This window comes from Taudactylus pleione, unplaced genomic scaffold (genome assembly GCF_031769625.1).
Source record: "Taudactylus pleione unplaced genomic scaffold, aTauple2 ptg001497l, whole genome shotgun sequence".
NCBI lineage: Eukaryota > Metazoa > Chordata > Amphibia > Anura > Myobatrachidae > Taudactylus > Taudactylus pleione.
In genome coordinates this window covers 216,263-238,068 of record NW_028285895.1, presented here as the reverse complement: position 1 = coordinate 238,068, position 21,806 = coordinate 216,263, and the positions used below count along the sequence as shown (strand labels likewise).

Here is a 21,806-nt window from a genome sequence, read left to right as displayed (position 1 = left end):
GGAGCAGGCAATGCATTTTGAACATAGCACTAGCCGCAAGCCAATTAGAGCTTGCAGACCAGCAGCCAATCAGGAGCTGCAGCTGCGGCTGCTCCTGATTGGCTGCCAGTCCTCAAGCTCCGATCAGCTTGCGGCCGGCTACAAATTGAAAATACTGCTGGCACTTGTCCTCTCCGCTGCTACCCGGGCCCCCTTTCTGTACGGGCCCGGGACTATAGTTCCGGCAGTCCCCCCCTGATGGCGGCCCTGGTGGCGCGTGCCTTAGTCCTGCGTCTGGGACGCCGCCAACGCAGGTTCAGGTCCTGCGCTGCAGCACGCGGGAGAATGATAGCCGCCCACGCGCGGCACATGAGCAGTCTCCCTGCGTGGAGGTAGGCCAGGGCATTTCTCTTTAAAATTTTATTTTTTTTTCCTTATTAAACTTTTATTCCTGGCAGAGCCGGCCCTAGGCATAGGCATTATAAGCAAATGCCTAGGGGCGACTGGAATCCCAGGGGCATCCGACGGCTCTACTGCATCATACCCGCACCGCCCGCTCTCCACTCTCCCCCCCCCATGTGTCTGTGTGTGTGCATGTGTCAACGTGTGTGTCTGTGACTGCATATGTGTCAGTGTGTGTGTGTCTGTGTCTGCATATGTGTCAGTGTGTGCGCGTCTGAGTCAGCATGTGTGCATATGTGTCAGCGTGTGTGTATCTGTGTCAACATGTGTGCATATGTGTCAGCGTGTGTGCATCTGTGTCAGCGTGGGTGCGTCTGTGTCAGCGTGTTGGTGTATCTGTGTCAGCCTGGGTGCGTCTGAGTCAACGTGGGTGCGTCTGAGTCAACGTGGGTGCGTCTGTGTCAGCGTGGGTGCGTCTGTCAGCGTGGGTGCATCTGTCAGCGTGGGTGCATCTGTGTCAGCGTGGGTACGTCTGTCAGCGTGGGTGCGTCTGTGTCAGCATGGGTGCGTCTGTGTCAACATGTGCGTCTGTCAGCGTGGGTGCGTCTGTGTCAGCGTGGGTGCATATGTGTCAGCGTGGGTACGTCTGTCAGTGTGGGTGCGTTGAGTCAGCGTGGGTGGTGTATCTGTGTCAGCGTGGGTGCGTCTGTCAGCATGTGCGTCTGTCAGCGTGTGTCCGTCTGTGTCAGCGTGGGTGCGTCTGTGTCAGCGTGGGTGCGTCTGAGTCAGCGTGGGTGCGTCTGTCAGCGTGGGTGCGTCTGTCAGCGTGTGTGTCTGTCAGCATGTGCGTCTGTCAGTGTGGGTGCGTCTGTGTCAGCATGGGTGCGTCTGTGTCAGCGTGGGTGCGTCTGAGTCAGCGTGTGTGTATATGTGTCAACGTGGGTGCATTTGTGTCAGCGTGGATGCATCTGTGTCAGCGTGGGTGCATCTGTGGGTGCATCTATGTCAGCGTGTGTGCGTATATATCAGCGTGGGTGCATCTGTGTCAGCGTGGGTGCGTCTGTGTCGGAGTGGGTGCGTCTGTGTCGGAGTGGGTACATCTGTGTCAGCGTGTGTGTATCTGTGTCAGCGTGTGTGTATGTGTCTGTGTCCATCAAATACACAGGGTAGTGTATAGATCCCCTTCAGTATTTGTACCTGGGAGTGACGGTGGAAGTACAGTACCATGCCTATACAGTCCACAAAAAGAAGAAATTTGTTCACTCGCCACAGGTTTTTATGCCCCCTCTGTGGCCACGTGGATATTAGGGAATGACATTGGACAGTAATTGATTACGTCAGGGTGCAAGTACCGACATATGATGTGGGGGGAGGGGGGGGGCAGATGATGGTGTGACTGAGAGACGATGCAGGAGGGGGAAACGATGGTGTGCTAACAGACTCAGGGGGAGATGGTGTGGCTGAGAGACACAGGTGGCAGGAAGTTACACAGGGGCACACATCTAGGTGAACCGCTGTTGTATGATGATGACCTTATTAATATTCCTACACAAACAGGCATCTTCCGGATGATGTGACCTACATGAATAGTGAATACCGACTGAAAATGCCGTCTTCCAGGGAAGATACGTTTCCACATTGTGAGAAACCGCCATATAGGTAAGGTGCATATGGAAAGGAAAGTTCACAGAGTGACGAGAAATGGGTGTCATGTCATGTTTGCATGCCCCATTTAAAGTGACCACGCCCCTTCTGTTATTTGACTGTGCCCATTTTTTTGCCGCGTGCCTTAGGCATGCAAATATTTTTCCCTTGTCTGTCTGTGTGTGTGTTTGTGGGGTGGGGTGCGCCGTTCTTCTTCTTGCCCTGGGCTCCAAAGACCCTAGTTACGCCACTGCTATGGGGGTATTACTACTGTATATGGGTATTACTATAGGAGTATTACTACTATATATGGGCACTACTACAGGGGCATTACTATGTATGTATATATGTGTATGTGTATATATATATATATAATGTGTAGGGGTAGGGGTCACCAGTCAAAATTTTGCCTAGGGCACCAAATTGGCTAGGGCCAGCTCTGATTCCCGGAATAGAAAAAAACTCAGGAATCGAGGACAGAGGCGGAGCTTGTACAGAGGAGGCGGAGCTTCGGGTGGATATGGGCGGGCTATAGGCTGGATATGGAAAGCTGTCACATGATCACAGTAGTCGTAGTGCAGCTGTTTGTCTGAGGATGTTGCTCTGTCCGTCGTTGCTGGACAGGTGGCATCTTGTTGGCTGTAATAGGAGAGCGCTGTGTGTGGATACTAGTGACTAGTTGGCTGTAGTAGGGGCACAGGAGTGTCTATAATAAATATGAGCAGAGTGTCTGTTAAAGTCCGCTGTGATCATTCTGGTTATATACTTAGGTGTAATAATACGCCTGTGTGCAAAAGGTTTTACCGCTGGGTTCTATAATGCTGTGGTACTACAAGTTCCAGCACGAGCTATCAGCATTAGTGGGTGGTGGAAGCACAGGGGTGTAGTACTAGGAGGAGATGCTGCATGTACAGGCACGCCCGGGCCCCTGTGCTGTATGAATAGCTGGGGGCTGTGTTATAGAGCGTCTGCAGCGGCCCTGACTCATGTCTCTACTGCTCTGTGTCTATAGCCAGCTGTCAGTCTCTGGCTATTCCCAGCTCCTTGACGTGGCACAGGGCGCCGTCATCTTGTGACGTCAGGCGGGGGCCGGGGCGCTAGGGGCAGCAGACACCGGCGAGGAGTGTAGTGATAGAGAACTGCTGGGCTGGAGGGAGAGAGGTGAGTGCCAGTGCTCACTCCCTGTGCTGTAAGTGGGCACATAAGCAGGCAGTGTGTGGTGGGCAGTTTGAGTAGAGTGAGTGTGAGCTCCTCGGGCTGAGTGGCAGTCACAGGAGGGAATGATTATGGATTACTGTGGAAGGTAACCTGGTGGGTAACAGACCTGCTGCTGCCACATACATGGCTGAGTGTGAGGCATAGGTGGCTGGGTCCTGTTGTCTCCCCGGCTGACTCCTCATTCACAAAAATAAACTTTTCCTCCTTGTTCTCAAGTAACGGTTCTACTTGCCCCCTCACCAGGACTTTCCCCGTGCTGGGAACTTACACTCCCTGGGTTTGCTGTATTTTCTACTTTGGGGTTGACCCTTTTGTCTGGTATCTTATATTTTATAGTGTGTGTGTTTTTTTTTGTTTTTTTTTGAGGTTTGAAGCATAAAATTCTTGTCATTAATGGCATATAGTACTGCAAAAGGAGGAAAGTGAGGCGTGTGTATGGTTTTGTTATTGCACTCATGCAAACTGCCCTCCAGATTCTTATACCCAGGGGAACAATTTTACAGATAGTTAATTTTACAGGGAGTTATGAATTGCTGGGATGTTGCTAAGGTGCTAATTATAAAGGTTTCATTCTCCTTAGCAGCAGCATTTTCTATGTTCTTTTGCTGTTTACATTGCAGGTTGCTTTACTGTAGGTTGATAGATGTTTTCTCCTTAACCGTTTGATGACTGGAAAGGTCCCCACCCACCTCTTTCATGACCAGACCGACTTTCACATTTTTCTGCTGTGATATACAGTATATGCAATAAATGCAAAAAAGAAAAGAAAATCCACCCATAGTTTCTTTAATGTACTTTGTGAGTAATTCATTTCCTACGCAGGAATTTAGTTCTCGTGCTAAGTGAGTAGCACCGAGGCTGCAATTATTGCGGATTAAGTAGTACTTCAGAGTCAGTAGCGACCTGACAGTTGCATCGCGCCCAGGAGCTGTGGCTAACCATGGGCATTATTGCGGAAAGTAGGGTCCTTAGCCAGGGAACTAAGGGCCTGATTCAGACCCGCTCGCAAGTGTATCGATGTTGGCCCAGTGCGCATGCGCACGACGGACCCGGCTCCGTCGTGCGCATGCGCGAGACCCGGATAGCGACGGCCAAGCCGTCGCTATGGGTCTCGTACCAAAGCGGGTGTGCTGTTGATGGTGACTGACAGCACGCCCCTTTGGTGGGCGTGGCTGCCGAGACGGAGGCGTTCCTATGGGAATGCCTACCGTCTGGGTCCGGCCCCACTGACATCACTAGTGATGTCAGTGGGAGTGCCTTCGGCTCTGATAGACCCGAAAGCACTCCAGGGCTTGCGGCAAAGAGGCCCTACCACAAGGGTCTCGTCGCGATGGCCTTGACCATCGCGACCATCTTTTTGGCCGATCGCTATAGCTGAGGGTGGTCACCCACAGCTATGCGAGCGGCCAGGAGGCCGCTCTGAAAAAAGAGAAGGACGGCCCTGATTCAGAGCAAGCGCTCTGTCGGAGCGTCCGGCTCTGAATCGGCCTAAATTCCCACATAAAAATGTAATCGCCCTTGTGCAAACCACAGCTATTAGGAATGTTCGACTTTAGTTTTAGAAGGTATTTCTACCCCCTAATGAAATATCTTGACTGCACATGGTGGGGGTTTGGGTGTCACATTCATGTTATGAAGCATTCATCCATTTTCCCATGAGTGCTTACCACCCATGGAAATTGCACAAGTGATGTACAGTATGTATATTGGAAGTTGACATTTATTAATGTGAGTTTTTTCCCAACTAGACTATATTATAGTTATGTCAGTGAATGGGCATTGGTGTGCTTTTTAAATAGCATCCTCAATGGTGTATCTATTAAATAAAATTATTGTACTATTGCCTTAGAATTCCTATATTACCTTCACTATTTATAAAAAAAAAAAAATACTACCACAATAATCATATGTATTGATAATCGCGGTACTGCTATGTCCCTTCTATCTACTAATGATAACTTGCAGGCCCAGCGGTAGTGATAACGGCTGTCCTGCTAGTTACATCCCTGGCATATTGGAGGAGTAAAAGACTCCTCCAAGGAATCTTACACCGCCCATGCGTACAGTGTCAGACTTTCAGATCTAGGAGCCGGCCAGAGGTTGTGGGAGAGGGATCTTATGATTATTATTATTATTATCATCATTTATTTATATGGCGCCACAAGTGTTCCACAGCACCTTACAAACTACATAAATAAGTAACTAGTGACTTACAATACAATACAAAGCAGGAAATGGATAATAAACACAGCTATATTAGCGACCTTTACACCCACATAAGCAGCCAAGTGTTAGTTGCCCTAGTGGGGAGTAAGAGATAATTGAAAATATAGTAGGGAGAAGCACAAGAGGGTAGAGGGCCCTGCTCGTAAGAGCTTACATTCTAAAAGGGAGGGGTGGACAAACAGGAGTGAAACAGATGGGGTAGGCGGGGAGGGAGGAAGTTGTAGCAGCAAGTTAGGATGAGAGTTGGAAGGCTTTAATGAAGTAGTGGGTCTTAAGAGCTTGTTTGAATGATTGTAGAGAGGCGCAGAGTCTGATGGGGAGAGGAAGGGAGCTCCAAAGGTGGGGAGCAGCACTGGCAAAATCTTGGAGGCGGGAGTGGGAGGAAGTAATTAATTGACATGAAAGGTGGCATTTATTAAGTGAACAAAGAGGACGGACAGAAGAGTGAAGGGAGAGATCAGAGACGTAAATGGGAGAGGAATGGGTGAGGGCTGTGTAAGTGAGTGTGAGAACCTTGATTTGGATTCTGAAAGGGAAGGGGAGCCAGTGGAAGGCTTGTAAGAGAGGGGAGGCAGCTGTAGAGCGTTTGGAGAGGAAGATGAGCCTAGCAGCAGCATTGAGGACAGACTGGAGAGGGGAGAGATGGGAATCGGGGAGGCCAGATAGGAGGAGGTTACAGTAGTCCAATCTGGAGATGACCAGTGAATGTATGAGGGTTTTGGTGGCATCTTGGGTGAGAAAGGGTCTGATCTTGGAAATATTCTTGAGATGGAAACGACAGGGCTGTGAGAGGTTCTGAATTTGTGGTGTGAAGGAGAGGGAAGAGTCAAGGATGACTCCAAGATAATGTACTTTGGGACTAGATTAGATAGTTATGCCATCTATTGATACAGGGCTCGACAAATCCCGGGGGCCAGGTCGCCATGGCGACCAGATTTAGCTGCCTGGCTACCAGATTTAGCAGTGAGGGAGGAAGCAGATCCTCATCAGCTCCGGCGGAGATTCATGCCTATAGTATTGCGGTGTTCATATCATGCACAGGAGTGCATGTGCTGAGTATCGCCTGCGGTAACTGTTGTGCCTGTGTCTGTCCCGTCCTGCGCTGACTACTTCTCTCCAGCTACATAAATGGACCATGAACTTGCTGAATGTATGTGTGGACTCAGATTTAGTTATGCTGCACCATAGTTTTATTTTTTTACAAAAAGTATAATAATGTTTATAGTATATAATTAGTTCTTTTTACAATGTTGGTGCTAATCATCATTTCTTTGGTTAGACCATATGCTTTATTTATTAACATATCTAAATATAACACCACCATATTCTCTTGTGCTGTTCTGTTAAACACACACGTTAGTCATTAAAACTGTGTATGAAGATGGAATATATCACTCGGTTTGGTCCCACTGGTATTTACAGTGCCTTGCAAAATTATTCCCCCCACCCCCTTTGCATTTAAATGAGGGTGGAATTAAAATGGATTGTTTGAAGGTGTGCATAATTTCATTCACAGAACATGCCTACAACTGTAAAGTTGTGTTTTTTTTTTTTATATTGTGAATCAAACAACATTTAGGACAACATAGCAGAATACTTCAGCATGCATAACTATTCACCCCCTTAAAGTCAGTACTTTGTCGTGCCACCTTTTGCTGCAATTACAGCTGCAAGTCGCTTTGGATAAGTCTCTATGGGCTTGCCACATCTTGCCCCTGGGATTTTTGCCCATTTTTGCCAAGTCACAACTGCTCCAGCTCCTTCATGTTGGATGTGAACAGCAATCTTCAAGTCTGACCACAGATTCTCAATTGGATTGAGATCTGGGCTTTGACTAGGCCGTTCCAACACATTTAAATGTTTCCCCTTAAACCACTCGAGTGTTGCTTTAGCAGTATGCTTCGGGTCATTGTCCTGCTGGAAGGTGAACCTCCGTCCCAGTCTCAAATCACAGGCAGACAGAAACAAGTTTTGCTCAAGAAAATCCCTGTATTTAGCACCATTCATCTTTCCCTAGACTCAAATCAGTTTCCCAGTCCCTGCTGCTGAAAAACATCCCCACAGCATGATGCTGCCTCCACCATGTTTCACTGTGGGGATGGTGTTCTTGGGGTGATGTGATGTGTTGGGTTTGAGCAATAGCGTTTTCCTTGGTGGCCAAAAAGTTCAATTTTATTCTCATTTGACCAGAACACCTTCCTCCATACATTTGGGGAGTTGCCCACATGCCTTTTTGCAAACTCAAATCATGTCTTCTTATTTTTATCATTAAGTAAGGGCTTTTTTCTGGCCATTCTTCCATAAAGCCCAGCTCTATGGAGTGTACGGCTTATTGTGGTCACATGCACAGATACATTAGTCTTTGCTGTGGAACTCTGCAGCTCCTTCAGGGTTACCATTGGTCTCTGTGCTGTCTCTCTGATTAATGCCCTCCTTGCCCGGTCTGTGAGTTTTGGTGGACGGCCCTCTCTTGGCAGGTTTGTTGTGGTTCCATGTTCTATCCATTTGATGATGATGGATTTGATGGTGCTTCGGGGGATCATCAAAGATTTGGATATTTATTTATAACCCAAGCCAGAATTGTACTTCTTAACAACTTTGTCCCTGACTTGTTTGGAGAGCTCCTTGGTCTTCATGGTGTGATGCCTCTTGCTTAGTGGTGTTGCAGCCTCTGGGGCCTTTCAGAAAAGGTGTGTTTATAGTATACTGATAGATTTCACACAGGTGGACTTCATTTCAATAATTATGTGACTTCTGAAGGTATTTGTTTGCACCAGAACTTTTGAGGGGCTTCATAGCAAAAGGGGTGACTACATATGCACATGCGAATTTTCATAATTTTACTTATACAGATTCATATATATATATATATATATATATATAAATATATATATATTTTTTTCTCATTTCACTTCACCAAATTAGACTATTTCTTCTTCAGGGTCCATAGGGGGTCCACAGGGTTGACCTTGGGGTATATCTGGAGCCACGGGCACCACGCAGTTAAAGCTTTAGCTGCTCCCAGGATGCACTGGGTTCATCCTCCTCTATACCCCGAGCCACAGGCACCTCAGTTTTAGTTGGTGCCCGGCCGTAGTCGTGTCACCCTTAGCGCAGGGGGGCTGCTTAGCAGCCCCTAAGCTTTTTTAAACAGTTTTTTATTTTTAACTAACTCTTCAGAGCGGCAGCATCGGATTGTCCATTGAACGTCCAAGCTGCCGCTCCTACACCAGTACAGATCTGGGGATCGCAGCGGGACCCCAGAGTCTGTACTAGCCGGACTCTGGAGGAATCCCAAGGCTGCTGCCGGATCGCCGGGGAACAGGTAAGGCGCAAGCAGTGACCCGCACTGTCTTTGGGGACAGACCGGAGGCACTAGCTGTGGCGGCGTGCTCCCCCTCCATGGAGGCATACCCCGTGGGTCCACTAGACCACCAGGGATTACAGCAGCAGCTCTAACCCCCCCAAATTCGGGAAAGGACCCTCCTTGGGCGGTGTTTTCTTAGGTGCTGGCTTCCATCGCGGACCGTCTGGTGGTCCCGATCGCTCTCCCCCATAGGGGATTACCCCAACCAGCCATCCCCCCTTCTCAGGGTATACCGCATATATTGCAGTCTCCCCCTGGGCCTCAGACTGTTAATCCATATACGGGGTTACCTATGTATATTCAGTCTCCTCCGGCGACACAGCAGTCCATCATTCCCTTTCAGGGTCTCCCGCAGGTGGGTCAACCACCATGGGTGGATGTGTTCTCCAGTTCAGTCCAGAGTTTGGTGGCCTCATCTTCAGCCTTTCAAACTATGCTGCGGAGTGACAAGTCTCACAAGGCGTCTAAATGCCCTGTTATGTCATCCCAGTCTGCGCAACTATCAGACTCGGATGCGTCCTCGGATGAGGAGGAATTGCTTGAGGACTCTGACTCGGATTCCCCTGTCCGGGAAGTGGAAACAAATTCTTCCATTAATTTGCTGGCATTGGTGAGGACAGTGCGGTCCATTCTTGATATAGAGGATGACGCACCGGCCCCTAAATCCAAGTATTTAAATTTTAGGCACCAAAAGTGATTTGGGCTGTTTTTCCTCTATCTGACCAGCTGACTGATCATATGGCGGAGGCCTGGCAGTCGCCTAGTAAAAGGTTCCAGCCACAAAAACGTTTGGCGTCTAGTTATTCGTTTCCTGCAAGTCATTGCAAAAAGTGGGAAACCCTGTCTGCGGTGGATTCTCACGTTACTCGCTTGATCAAGAGTGCTACCTTGCCTATGCCTTCCATTTAATCCCTAAAGGATCCCACAGACAGGAAAGTGGAGACTTGTTTAAAATCAATTTATTCTCACTCAGGAGCGGTGGCCCGTCCGTCCACGGCCATCTCTTGGGTGGCTAAAGCCATTGAGAGCTGGGCCAATGTACTGGAAGATACTTTTCCTGAGGAAGCTCCGGAGGTTTAGAGAGCTTTAGTGGGACAGATGAGGGATGCCACTTCCTATATTGGAGAAGCGTCTTTGGATGCCAGTCTTCTGACTTCCAGAGTGTTGGCGGTAGCGGTGTCTGCTCACCGGTCTTTGTGGCTCCGTTCTTGGAGAGCGGATGTGGATTCCAAGAAAGGCCTGGAGGCCTTACCCTTTAATGGGGAGATTTTGTTCAGCCCATACCTGGACAAAATTGTTGATACCCTGGCAAAGTCTAAGTCTGCTTTTCTGCCATCGGCGGCTGCGCCTTCTAAGGCTAGGACCTAGGCCTTTTCGGTCCTTTCGTACTCAAGGGAAGTCCAAGCGTCAGTCCTTCCTGAGGCAGTCGTCAACCAAGGCTGCCCCTAAACCAAAGAAGCAGGCCTGGAGCACTAGACGCGCTGCTTCCAAACCAGAGAATAAGCCTTCAGCCTGATGGCATGGGCCTCTCTCTGGGGGATCCCAGAGTGGGAGGCCGACTTCTTCAATTCGCCCAGTGCTGGTGCAATACCACCATGGATGCTTGGTACGAGAAGTGGTCTCTCTGGTACGCCCTTTCCTTTCGTCACAGACCCCTCCAACAGTTCTTCTGCACAAGTCTTTCTCAGGACAAGACCAAGGTTCAGGGAGCCATAGAGTCCTTGCTGAAAGCAGGGGTCATTGTTCCTGTTCTGCTTTCTCAACGCAGGACGGGTTACTACTCTACTCTGTTTCTGGTTCCGAAACCCAATGGGTCTCAGCGGCCTATCCTCAACTTGAAGTCGCTGAACAAGTTCCTCAGAGTACCCAAATTCAGGATGGAAAATTTGCATTCCATCATTCTGGCTATGGAACCGGGGGGATTATATGGTCTCCCTGGACATCCAGGACGCCTACCTCCATGTTCCTATAGCACCTTCACACCAGCGGTATCTGAGGTTTGCTATACGCCAGCATCTCTTCCAATTTCAGGCTCTGCCCTTTGGTCTTTCCACGGCTCCAAGGGTGTTCACCAAAATTATGGCTGTCATGGCAGCCCATCTGCGGAGCCACGGTATACGGCTTCTGCCGTATCTGGACGACCTCCTATTGCTGGCAGGCACTCCGTAGGTACTTCTACAACATCTGCACCTGATGATCGCTTGTCTGCAAGCACACGGGTGGCTGATAAACTGGAAAAAGTCCTCCCTGATTCTGTCACAAAGGATGGTTCATTTGGGAGCCCTTCTAGACTCTCATCAGCAAAGGATCTTTCTGACTCCAGAAAAGATTTCCTCCCTACGACTACGAGTGAGCAGTTGCCTGAGGAGTTCCCAGGTGTCGGTTCACTCGACAATGAGGGTTCTGGGGTCCATGATGTCGGCGTTCGACATGGTGGAATATGCCCAGTTCCATTCCAGGCTCCTGCAGGGACTGATTCTATCCAAATGGAACGGGTTACCACACCGGATCCAGTCTCAGATGCTGGTGTTGTCTCTGGAGGTGCGCATGTCGCTGGCTTGGTGGCTTCAGACATCTCATCTCATCAAGGGTCGCCCCTTTTGGATCCCGGACTGGGTTCTGCTCACGACAGATGCCAGTCTCCGGGGTTGGGGTGCAGTGACAGGTCCACTTTCACTTCAGGGCCGTTGGACTGCGGAGGAAGCGGTTCTTCCTATCAACATTCTGGAACTTTAGGACGCGTACAGGGCCTTCCAGTTGGCCGGTCACGCTCTTCAAGAAAGGGCCGTACAAGTTCAGTCCGACAACGCCACCACGGTGGTGTACATCAACCGTCAAGGGGGGACTCGCAGTCGGGCAGTGATGTCAGAGGTGTCACGCATCCTGTCTTGGGCGGAGTGCCACCTTCCGGCTATCTCGGCAGTTTTCATTCCAGGAGTCCTCAATTGGGAGGCAGACTTCCTCAGCCGTCACGACGTGCATCCAAAGGATGGTTGTCACACGCCGGCCTGGAGACCCCAGAATCAGACCCCGTCGCTTACCTGTGCGGGCGCTGACCCGCGCTGTCTTCCGGCTCCCGCGCTGTACGCTCCTTCCTCTTCTCCCAAGGCAGTCTCCGCTGTTGTCCTCTGGAGGGTCCCGCTGCTGTGCTGCTCCCACGCCGGCTCCTGCTGACCGCTGGTCCCCGCTGACTACCTCCAGGAAGCGCTGTCCTCCGGTCCATGGGCGCGGCCATCTTGGATTGCCCATGTGACCCCACTACCACCAATGAGGAGCCTTTTCCTTCTCTCTCAGCCTGTCAGCTCCCAGTGTCCACTATAAAAGGATCCCCAATGCTCACACAAGTTGCCAGTGCAACTAGTTTCTTAGTTTAGCTAAGCAAGCCTTCCCACTGCGCTCCAGCCGCTCCACGTAGCCGCTCAGCTACCAACGTCTACCCACGGCTATCCAGCCGCTCCACGTAGCCACTCAGCTACCAACGTCTACCCACGGCTATCCAGCCGCTCCACGTAGCCACTCAGCTACCAACGTCTACCCACGGCTATCCAGCCGCTCCACGTAGCCACTCAGCTACCAACGTCTACCCACGGCTATCCAGCCGCTCCACGTAGCCACTCAGCTACCAACGTCTACCCACGGCTAACCAGCCGCTCCACGTAGCCACTCAGCTACCAACGTCTACCCACGGCTATCCAGCCGCTCCACGTAGCCGCTCAGCTACCAACGTCTACCCACGGCTAGCCAGCCGCTCCACGTAGCCGCTCAGCTACCAACGTCTACCCACGGCTAACCAGCCGCTCCACGTAGCCACTCAGCTACCAACGTCTACCCTCGGCTATCCAGCCGCTTCACGTAGCTTCCTAGCTACCTCGTTACTGCCGCATTCCTCAAACTCCTGTCAGTTCGCTGCACCCTCTCATGCGGAGAAACTTCATTAAGCCAAGTCTCCTCCAGCGAGCGTCTGCGCCAAGTAATACAGATCCAAGGCCCAGTCCGGGAACACAGCTCCTAAATTCCACGCTTGTGACAGTTTGCACTGGCCAGATGGACTCGGCAAGTGGTCAAGGATCTGGGATAGAAGCCTCGCAGGATGTACTATCCCGTCTGGAAAGACAGGAGACCTCTCAGGCTCAGCTGATCCAATTTATCCAAGATATGTCGTCACGCCTGGACAACATTCAGTCCTTACTGGCTCATCCCGCTCCCGCTGGCTCCCAAGCCGCCTCTCCTCCTGTGGTGTCACCTGCTCCTCCGGTTCTACCTCCTGCTCGTCTTCAGCTTTCCCCTCCGAGCAAGTTCGATGGCAACCCCAAATTATGCAGGGGTTTTTTAAACCAATGCGAAATCCAATTCGAGCTACAATCCGCCAACTTTCCGACGGCCAGAACCAGGGTGGCATATATCATCTCTCTACTCTCTGGCCAAGCACTCGATTGGGTCTCGCCCCTTTGGGAGAAGTCGGATCCCCTGCTCTCCAACTACCCCGAATTTGTTGCTACATTTCGCAAAATCTTTGATGAACCCGGAAGAACCACTTCTGCATCAGCTGATATTCTACGCCTCCGTCAGGGCAGCAGGACCGTCGGCCAATACGTAGTCCAGTTCCAGACTCTGGCTTCAGAACTCAATTGGAACGAGGATGCCCTCATCGCTGCCTTCTGGAGTGGCCTTTCTGAACGGCTCAAAGACAACCTAGCTTCCCGTGACCTTCCAACCAGTTTGGATGGGTTAATCTCTCTCTGCAACAAGGTGGATCTCCGTCACAGGGAGCGTGCCTTGGAAAGAGGCAGATTTGATCGTGGAAGGCCACGTCCAGTTTCCCGCTTACCCTCTCCTCCTCTGGGCGAAGAACCCATGCAGGTCAACCGCTCTCATTTATCGGCTGTGGAGCGGCAGAAAAGGCAGAGGCAGAACCTCTGTATGTACTGCGGATCTCCTCAACATTTAGTTAAAACTTGTCCCATTCGTCCGGGAAACGCCTCCTCCTAACTTATGAAAGAGAGGTTAAGTTAGGAGTTGCCATTGAATCACAAAGGAAGGCTGATTCCACCATCCAGGCTCATTTAAAGTGTCCTCGAGGTTCCAAAGCTGTATTAGCTCTCCTGGATTCCGGAGCGGCAGAGAACTTTGTCACTACTGAATTTGTCCAGAAGCATCAAATCCCCATGGAAGCGTTGCCTCGAGTTATCACTTTAACCGCCATCGATGGTAGTCGCATTTCTAGTGGAACCATCACCCATCGTACAACACCACTTAAACTTACCATTGGGGTGCTCCATTCCGAACAACTATCCTTCCTAGTGATTCCCAAAGCCTCTCATTCTTTAGTCCTCGGATTACCCTGGCTACAGAGACATTCACCTCAAATCGATTGGACCACCATGCAAATAATCTCCTGGGGTTCCAATTGCTTCAAAGGCTGCCTTCAGCGGGTAATACCTATCAGATCTTCCGTTGTACGGGATTCTACAGACCTGCCCAAAGCCTACGATGGGTTTCAGGACGTCTTTAGCAAACAGAGCGCAGACCTGTTACCTCCCCATCGTGATTAGGACTGTCCCATAGATCTGATTCCCGGGAAGAATCCTCCTAGAGGCCGAACCTACCCTCTATCTCTCCCTGAGACTCAGGCCATGTCGGAGTACATTACGGAAAACTTAAATAAAGGCTTCATTCGACCTTCCACGTCTCCAGCAGGGGCTGGATTTTTCTTCGTAAAAAAGAAAGATGGTGGCTTGCGCCCGTGTATTGACTACCGGGGTCTTAATGAAATAACTATTAAGAATCGCTACCCTCTTCCTCTCATTACAGAGTTATTTGATAGAGTCAAGGGAGCCACAGTTTTTTCCAAACTCGACCTAAGAGGAGCCTATAATTTAATTCGTATCCGTCCAGGCGATGAATGGAAAACGGCCTTCAACACCAGGGATGGGCATTACGAGTATCTCGTTATGCCCTTCGGCCTCTGTAATGCTCCGGCCGTCTTCCAGTTTTTCGTCAATGAAATCTTCCGGGACCTCTTGTACAAGTGTGTGGTCGTTTACTTAGACGACATTTTGATTTTTTCTCAAGACCTCCAAACTCATCGAGACCAGGTCAAACAAGTCCTTCTGAGGTTGCGGTCCAATCAACTGTTTTGCAAATTAGAGAAGTGTCTGTTTGAGGTCTCAAGTGTACCATTCCTGGGATACATTATCTCCGGAACAGGCCTTCAAATGGATTCGTCAAAACTACAAGCCATTCTTGATTGGTCTCTTCCTTCTTCCTTAAAATCCATACAAAGATTCCTAGGATTTGCCAACTACTATCGCAAGTTTGTAAAAGGTTTCTCGACTCTGGTAGCTCCGATTACAGCCCTCACCCGCAAGGGAGCAGATCCAACTATATGGCCCGTCGAAGCTACCTCTGCATTTCAACTTCTTAAGCAAGCCTTCATCTCCGCTCCCATCTTAAAGCAACCAGACTCCACCCGGCCCTTTATCCTGGAGGTGGACGCATCCTCTGAAGGTGTCGGTGCAGTGCTCTCCCAGCGATTTAAAGATGAAAAACTTCATCCCTGTGGTTTCTTTTCCCGGAAGTTTTTGCCTGCAGAGAAGAACTACACCATTGGAGATCAAGAGTTACTCGCCATGAAACTAGCCCTCGAAGAATGGCGATATCTTCTAGAAGGAGCTCATTACCCCATTACCATTTTTACTGACCATAAGAACCTCCTTTATCTTAAATCTGCAAATTCCTTGAACCCTCGTCAAGCCCGGTGGGCAATGTTTTTCTCCAGATTTAACTTCAAAGTCTCTTATCGCCCCGGTTCACAAAACCTCAAAGCCGACGCACTCTCCCGTTCCATGACGAGCAACCCTGATCTACCCATGGAACAGCCCCAACCAATCTTGAATTCAGCTTTCTTCGCCTCTACCCAATTATCTTCTATACCCCCGGTTGGGAAGACTTTCGTCGCTCCGGAACTCCGCAAGAGGTTACTGCATTGGGCTCATGCTTCCCGGTTCTCTGGTCACCTGGGTATGGATAAAACCCTAGAATTTATCCAGCGGTCCTATTGGTGGTCTTCGATGAAAAAGGACGTCAGGTCTTATGTGTCTTCATGCATCAAATGTGCCCAACACAAGATACCTCGGCGGGTTCCACACGGTCAACTCCAACCTCTTGCAATTCCATCTAAGCCATGGACTCACCTATCTATGGATTTCATCTCTGATCATCCTCCATCTCGGGGCCACAACACAATTTGGGTTATCGTGGATCGTTTTTCTAAAATGGCTCATTTCGTACCACTTACTGGGCTTCCGTCTGCACCTCTACTCGCCCAGAGCTTTATAAAAGAGATCTTCAAGCTCCACGGCCTTCCTCAAGAGATCATCTCCGACAGGGGAGTACAGTTCGTAGCGAAGTTCTGGAGGTCACTCTGCTCAGCCCTTCAGGTAAAACTCAAATTTTCTACCGCTTATCATCCCCAGACCAACGGTCAGACCGAAAGGGTCAATCAAGACCTGGAACAGTTCCTGCGCACTTTTGTCTCCTCCTCCCAAGATGACTGGATTGAACTTCTTCCTTGGGCCGAATTTGCCCACAATAATCGTTATCACACGTCCACCAGCTCAACTCCTTTTTTTTACAGTTTTTGGTCAACATCCTCGAGTGCCAGATTTCCCTCTTCTTCCCACATTAGATGTGCCTGCGGCCAAAATGTCCCTTCAACGGTTCTCCAACATCTGGGAAAAGGTTCGTTCCTCTCTGACTAAAACGTCAGCCCGGTACAAGAGATTTGCTGACCGCCAAAGACGAGCGGTTCCAAATTTCCGACCTGGGGATATGGTCTGGCTCTCTACCCGAAACCTAAGACTCCGAGTACCCTCGATGAAATTTGCTCCGCGATTCATTGGTCCATTCCCAATCATCAAAGTCTTGAATCCTGTGGCTTACAAGTTAAAGCTTCCTCCATTTCTTCGCATTCCAAGTTCTTTCCATATTTCTCTTTTAAAACCACTAGTCTTAAACCGATTTTAGAAGGTCCTGCCTAAAGCTTCTAGTGTTCAAACACAGCAGGGAGAGGAGTTCGAAGTTGACAGAATCTTAGATTCCCGTTGTCGATACAACCGTCTTCAATACCTCATCGACTGGAAGAATTATGGTCCAGAGGAACGAATCTGGATAAATGCCTCCGATGTCCATGCACCCCGTCTGGTCAAAGCGTTCCATGTGAAATTTCCTCATAAACCAAGGAAGTGTCCGGTGGCCACTCTTGAAGAAGGGGGTACTGTCACACGCCGGCCTGGAGACCCCAGAATCAGACCCCGTCGCTTACCTGTGCGGGCGCTGACCCGCGCTGTCTTCCGGCTCCCGCGCTGTACGCTCCTTCCTCTTCTCCCAAGGCAGTCTCCGCTGTTGTCCTCTGGAGAGTCCCGCTGCTGTGCTGCTCCCACGCCGGCTCCTGCTGACCGCTGGTCCCCGCTGACTACCTCCAGGAAGCGCTGTCCTCCGGTCCATGGGCGCGGCCATCTTGGATTGCCCATGTGACCCCACTACCACCAATGAGGAGCCTTCTCCTTCTCTCTCAGCCTGTCAGCTCCCAGTGTCCACTATAAAAGGATCCCCAATGCTCACACAAGTTGCCAGTGCAACTAGTTTCTTAGTTTAGCTAAGCAAGCCTTCCCACTGCGCTCCAGCCGCTCCACGTAGCCGCTCAGCTACCAACGTCTACCCACGGCTATCCAGCCGCTCCACGTAGCCACTCAGCTACCAACGTCTACCCACGGCTATCCAGCCGCTCCACGTAGCCACTCAGCTACCAACGTCTACCCACGGCTATCCAGCCGCTCCACGTAGCCACTCAGCTACCAACGTCTACCCACGGCTACCCAGCCGCTCCACGTAGCCACTCAGCTACCAACGTCTACCCACGGCTATCCAGCCGCTCCACGTAGCCACTCAGCTACCAACGTCTACCCACGGCTATCCAGCTGCTCCACGTAGCCACTCAGCTACCAACGTCTACCCTCGGCTATCCAGCCGCTCCACGTAGCTTCCTAGCTACCTCGTTACTGCCGCATTCCTCAAACTCCTGTCAGTTCGCTGCACCCTCTCATGCGGAGAAACTTCATTAAGCCAAGTCTCCTCCAGCGAGCGTCTGCGCCATGTAATATAGATCCAAGGCCCAGTCCGGGAACACAGCTCCTAAATTCCACGCTTGTGACAATGGTCGCTTCACCCAGAGGTATTTCAGCTACTCGTGGACAGGTGGGGACTGCCGGAGGCGGACCTCATGGCCTCCCGTTACAATCACAAGTTACCTGTGTACGAGTCCAGGACAAGAGATGCCGCGCTGTCAGTGAAATGGACCTTTCAGCTAGCGTATCTATTCCCTCCGATATCCCTGCTCCCTCGGGTCCTTCGGAAATTCAAACAGGACGGCAGCACACTTCTGCTGGTGGCTCCGGCTTGGCCCAGATGTCCTTGGTACTCCGATCTTCGGAGCATCTCCATCGACGCTCCGGTCCCTCTGCCTCAAAGTCGGGACCTGTTATCTCAGGGTCCCTGCCTTTACCCGGATCTGGGTCGTCTGTGTTTGACGGCGTGGCTCTTGAGACATCCGTCTTAAGCTCCCGGGGTTTTTCCAGCTCAGTCATCAGCACGATGCTGCAGGCGCGCAAGCCTGCTTCCGGCAGAATTTACCACAGAGTGAGGCATACTTATTTTCAGTGGTGTGAGTCCAGAAACTACGATCCTCAGGTGTTTTCGTGTTTCTAGGATTTTGGCGTTCCTTCAGTCTGGTTTGGACTTAGGCTTATGCCTCGCTTCTTTGAAAGTTCATGTGTCTGCACTATCTGTGTGGTTTCAGCGTGGGATAGCTACACTGCCAAATGTCCGCACCTTTTTCCAGGGTGTTCTCAGGATTCAGCCTCCCTTTGTTTCACCAGTGGCTCCTGGGATTTGGTGGTGGTGCTTCGGGCCCTACAGGGTCCTCCATTCGAACCGCTTGAGTCGGTGGAACTCAAGTGGTTAACTGTTTTTCTCCTGGCAATTGCTTCGGCCAGGAGGGTGTCAGAATTGGGGGCGCTTTCCTGTCGTCCTCCTTTTCTGATTTTTCACCAGGACAGGATAGTGCTTCGCACTCGTCCCGGTTTTCTTCTTAAGGTGGTTTCTAAGTTCCACATTAATCAGGAAATTGTTGTGCCGGCCTTTCAATCTCCTGAACTTGCAGCTGGTGATGTTTCCGTGGATGTGGTCTGTGCTCTCAGGGTTTACTAGTTCCATTCGGAAGTCGGATTCCTTGTTAGTCCTCTTTGGTTTTCACAGGAGGGGTTGGCCTGCCAACAAACAAACTATAGCCTGTTGGCTTCGTTTGGTTATTTGTAAGGCTTATACACGGGAGGGTTTGCCTGTTCCAGCCTCTATTAAGACTCATTCTACTCGGTCTGTAGGCCCTTCGTGGGCAGCTAGCCGTGGCGCTTCGGCTGTTCAGCTGTGTAAGGCGGCCACGTGGTCTTCCATCCAGACCTTTTTACGGTTCTATGCTTTTGACACCTTCGCCTCTTAGGATGCTTCCTTCGGGCGCCCCCGCCCTTAGTTGGACTGCTTTGGGACATCCCCAAGGTCAATTCTGTGGACCCCCTATGGACCCTGAAGAAGAAAATGAGAGATATGGTAAGAACTTACCTTTTGTTATCTCTCTTTCTTCGAAGTCCATAGGGTCTACAGGGCACCCGCCCTGACGCACCTGGCTTCATATGGGCTGTGTGGCTGGTCACCGGTTTTCCGTCTCCCTTTCTGTGAGTGTGGTTCTTGTGTATTCCAGTCTTCCTTCTCGCTTTTTCCTCCTCCTGCCTTGGCTACTTGCCAACTGAGGTGCCTGTGGCTCGGGGGCGGGGTATAGAGGAGGATGGACCTAGTGCATCCTGGGAGCAGCTAAAGCTTTAACTGCGTGGTGCCCGTGGATTCAGATCCAGCTATACCCCAAGGTCAACCCTGTGGACCCTATGGACTTCGAAGAAAGAGAGATAACAAAGGTAAGTTCTTACCATATCTCTCATTTTTGTGCAGATCCATCACATAAAATTCAGATTAAAAAAATAAATAAATTACAGTTTGCAATGTAACAAAAAAGGTAAACAGCCAAGGGGGGTGAATACTTTTGCAAGGCACCGTATAACACAACAAAAATCTCCCCGGTCTCACCTAACAGGGTGATTTTCTTCCCATAACCTCAACCCCACCCCCCCCTCCTCGTCTTGCTTCAATCTGCCCCCCCTTCCTGTTCCTCCATTACTCTCCTAATACCTCTATTTATTTTCCCTACCTCTGCTATACCCTGCTGCTACCTAGTTTTTCTCATCATAACTCTCCCACCCTTCTCACTCATTCGGTCTAGCCCCCTGTTATTCCTTCAGCTTCTCGCTACTCTCTACTTCTCTCTCGCCACCCTTTCTTATGGGGTAATCATCTGGTTTATGTGGGGTTATTGTCATTGTTTATTATTGTATTGTATTTTCTAATTTGTACATCCATTTTCTAATGGTACCCCTATCTTCATGATTTTTGTCATTATTCATTGGTTACTTTTTATTATATCTTGTAAACTAATACAATTATATGATTATAAAAGCAAAAACTGTGTAAATTAGCAATTTAAAGGCCCCCAAAAATCTGACGGCCACTTCGTCGATTTCCCTTGATCTGGCCAGAATCTCTGATCTGCTGGTCAGAACTGCCAATCAGCTGCCATCAATCTTCGCATTTAAAAAACCCTGATTTGCTGATCCCAAGCAAATATTTTGGTCGGGATCGGCAAATCAGGAAAAATCCAACATGTTGGATTTCACCAATGCCCCAGCGTCTGGGGATCAGGGCATTACCCCTGTACATTGCAGATACTTAGGGGCCTCTAGACATAGGCCAGTTGTTCTTATCTCCATTCCTTAAGTACCCCCAATAGGTCAAGTTTTCTGGATTTCTTTAATCATGCACAGGTGAATTAATCTATTTTGCTGGGATGATAATTAGCCCAACTCTTTCCACAGACAAAAATCCTGAAAATACGACTTGTTGGGGCTACTTGAGGACTGCAGTTGAGAACCACTGACATAGGCTTTAGCTAGGTATGCACTATACATTTTTGGGCTGATTTGCCAATAATTGGGTGATGGGCCTCATTTATTGTACAGTGTGTATGAACGATTGTTTCATCGTTTCACTGATAAAACAGCTAAAAAACACCCACAAACGCATTCCTTCGATTATACGATCTGTTGGTCAAGAACAAAAATCCCATATTGCCTATGCTTTTTCCTGATTACCTCACCATCCTTGTGGGCGGACATATGCAAATTCAAAGTGACATTCTCCAGGTATTTCATTTAAATTGTATAGTGTGTAGCACAGATTTCGTGATTTTGTCGAAAAATTGTCCCAATTATCGGTTCGATCAAAATATCACATAGTTCGTACCTAGCTTAAAGGGCTACTGATATAAAGTCATGTGCAAAACAATGTACACCTTATTCCTTGTGATAGCTCAAAATAGATTCTAACATGAAAAAAGCATGTGCTTAGAAGTAAATACAGCCCTGCTGCTACCTTTACTTTGTCATTATTTATTCAACAGAAATAGGCTAATATCAGTCATGTGTGAAAAGTTAGTTAGCACATATCATGAAGGGAGGGGGGGGGTCAGTTAGTTGCGAGGTTCCCTCAGAAATTGGAGGCTTGAGTGCTGGCAGCTGTTCAGGTAATAAAGTTCTAGGAAGTGACCGCGATTTAAGATAGGATTTCTTTACCGCGATTTAAGATAGGATTTCTTTATTAATTTCATACAGAAGCAAGTGATGGAGGAAATACTGTAATTGTCGGGTAGAGTGCAGCCCACTAATAGAATCTACCCCATGATTTAATAAATAAAATGATTATAGCCAAATACTGCCTATCAGGTGTACTTTATTATTTGGTCATGAAGAAG

General features: G+C 49.5%; 1 protein-coding gene across 3 annotated transcripts in view; it reads left to right on the top strand.

Annotated features, from left to right (window-relative positions):
• The first annotated feature begins 2,989 nt into the window (after window positions 1-2,989).
• Window positions 2,990-21,806, top strand: part of LOC148442460 (protein transport protein Sec23A-like) — a 128,548-nt gene continuing 109,731 nt past the window's right edge. The window contains exon 1 of one of the 3 annotated variants that reach the window (XM_088463909.1): window positions 2,990-3,186. The gene's annotated coding sequence lies outside the window, so the exon portion shown is untranslated. Of the gene's footprint in view, window positions 3,215-3,315; window positions 3,337-21,806 lie in introns of those variants that run through there. The other 2 variants (XM_088463910.1, XM_088463911.1) reach the window with 2 other exon arrangements.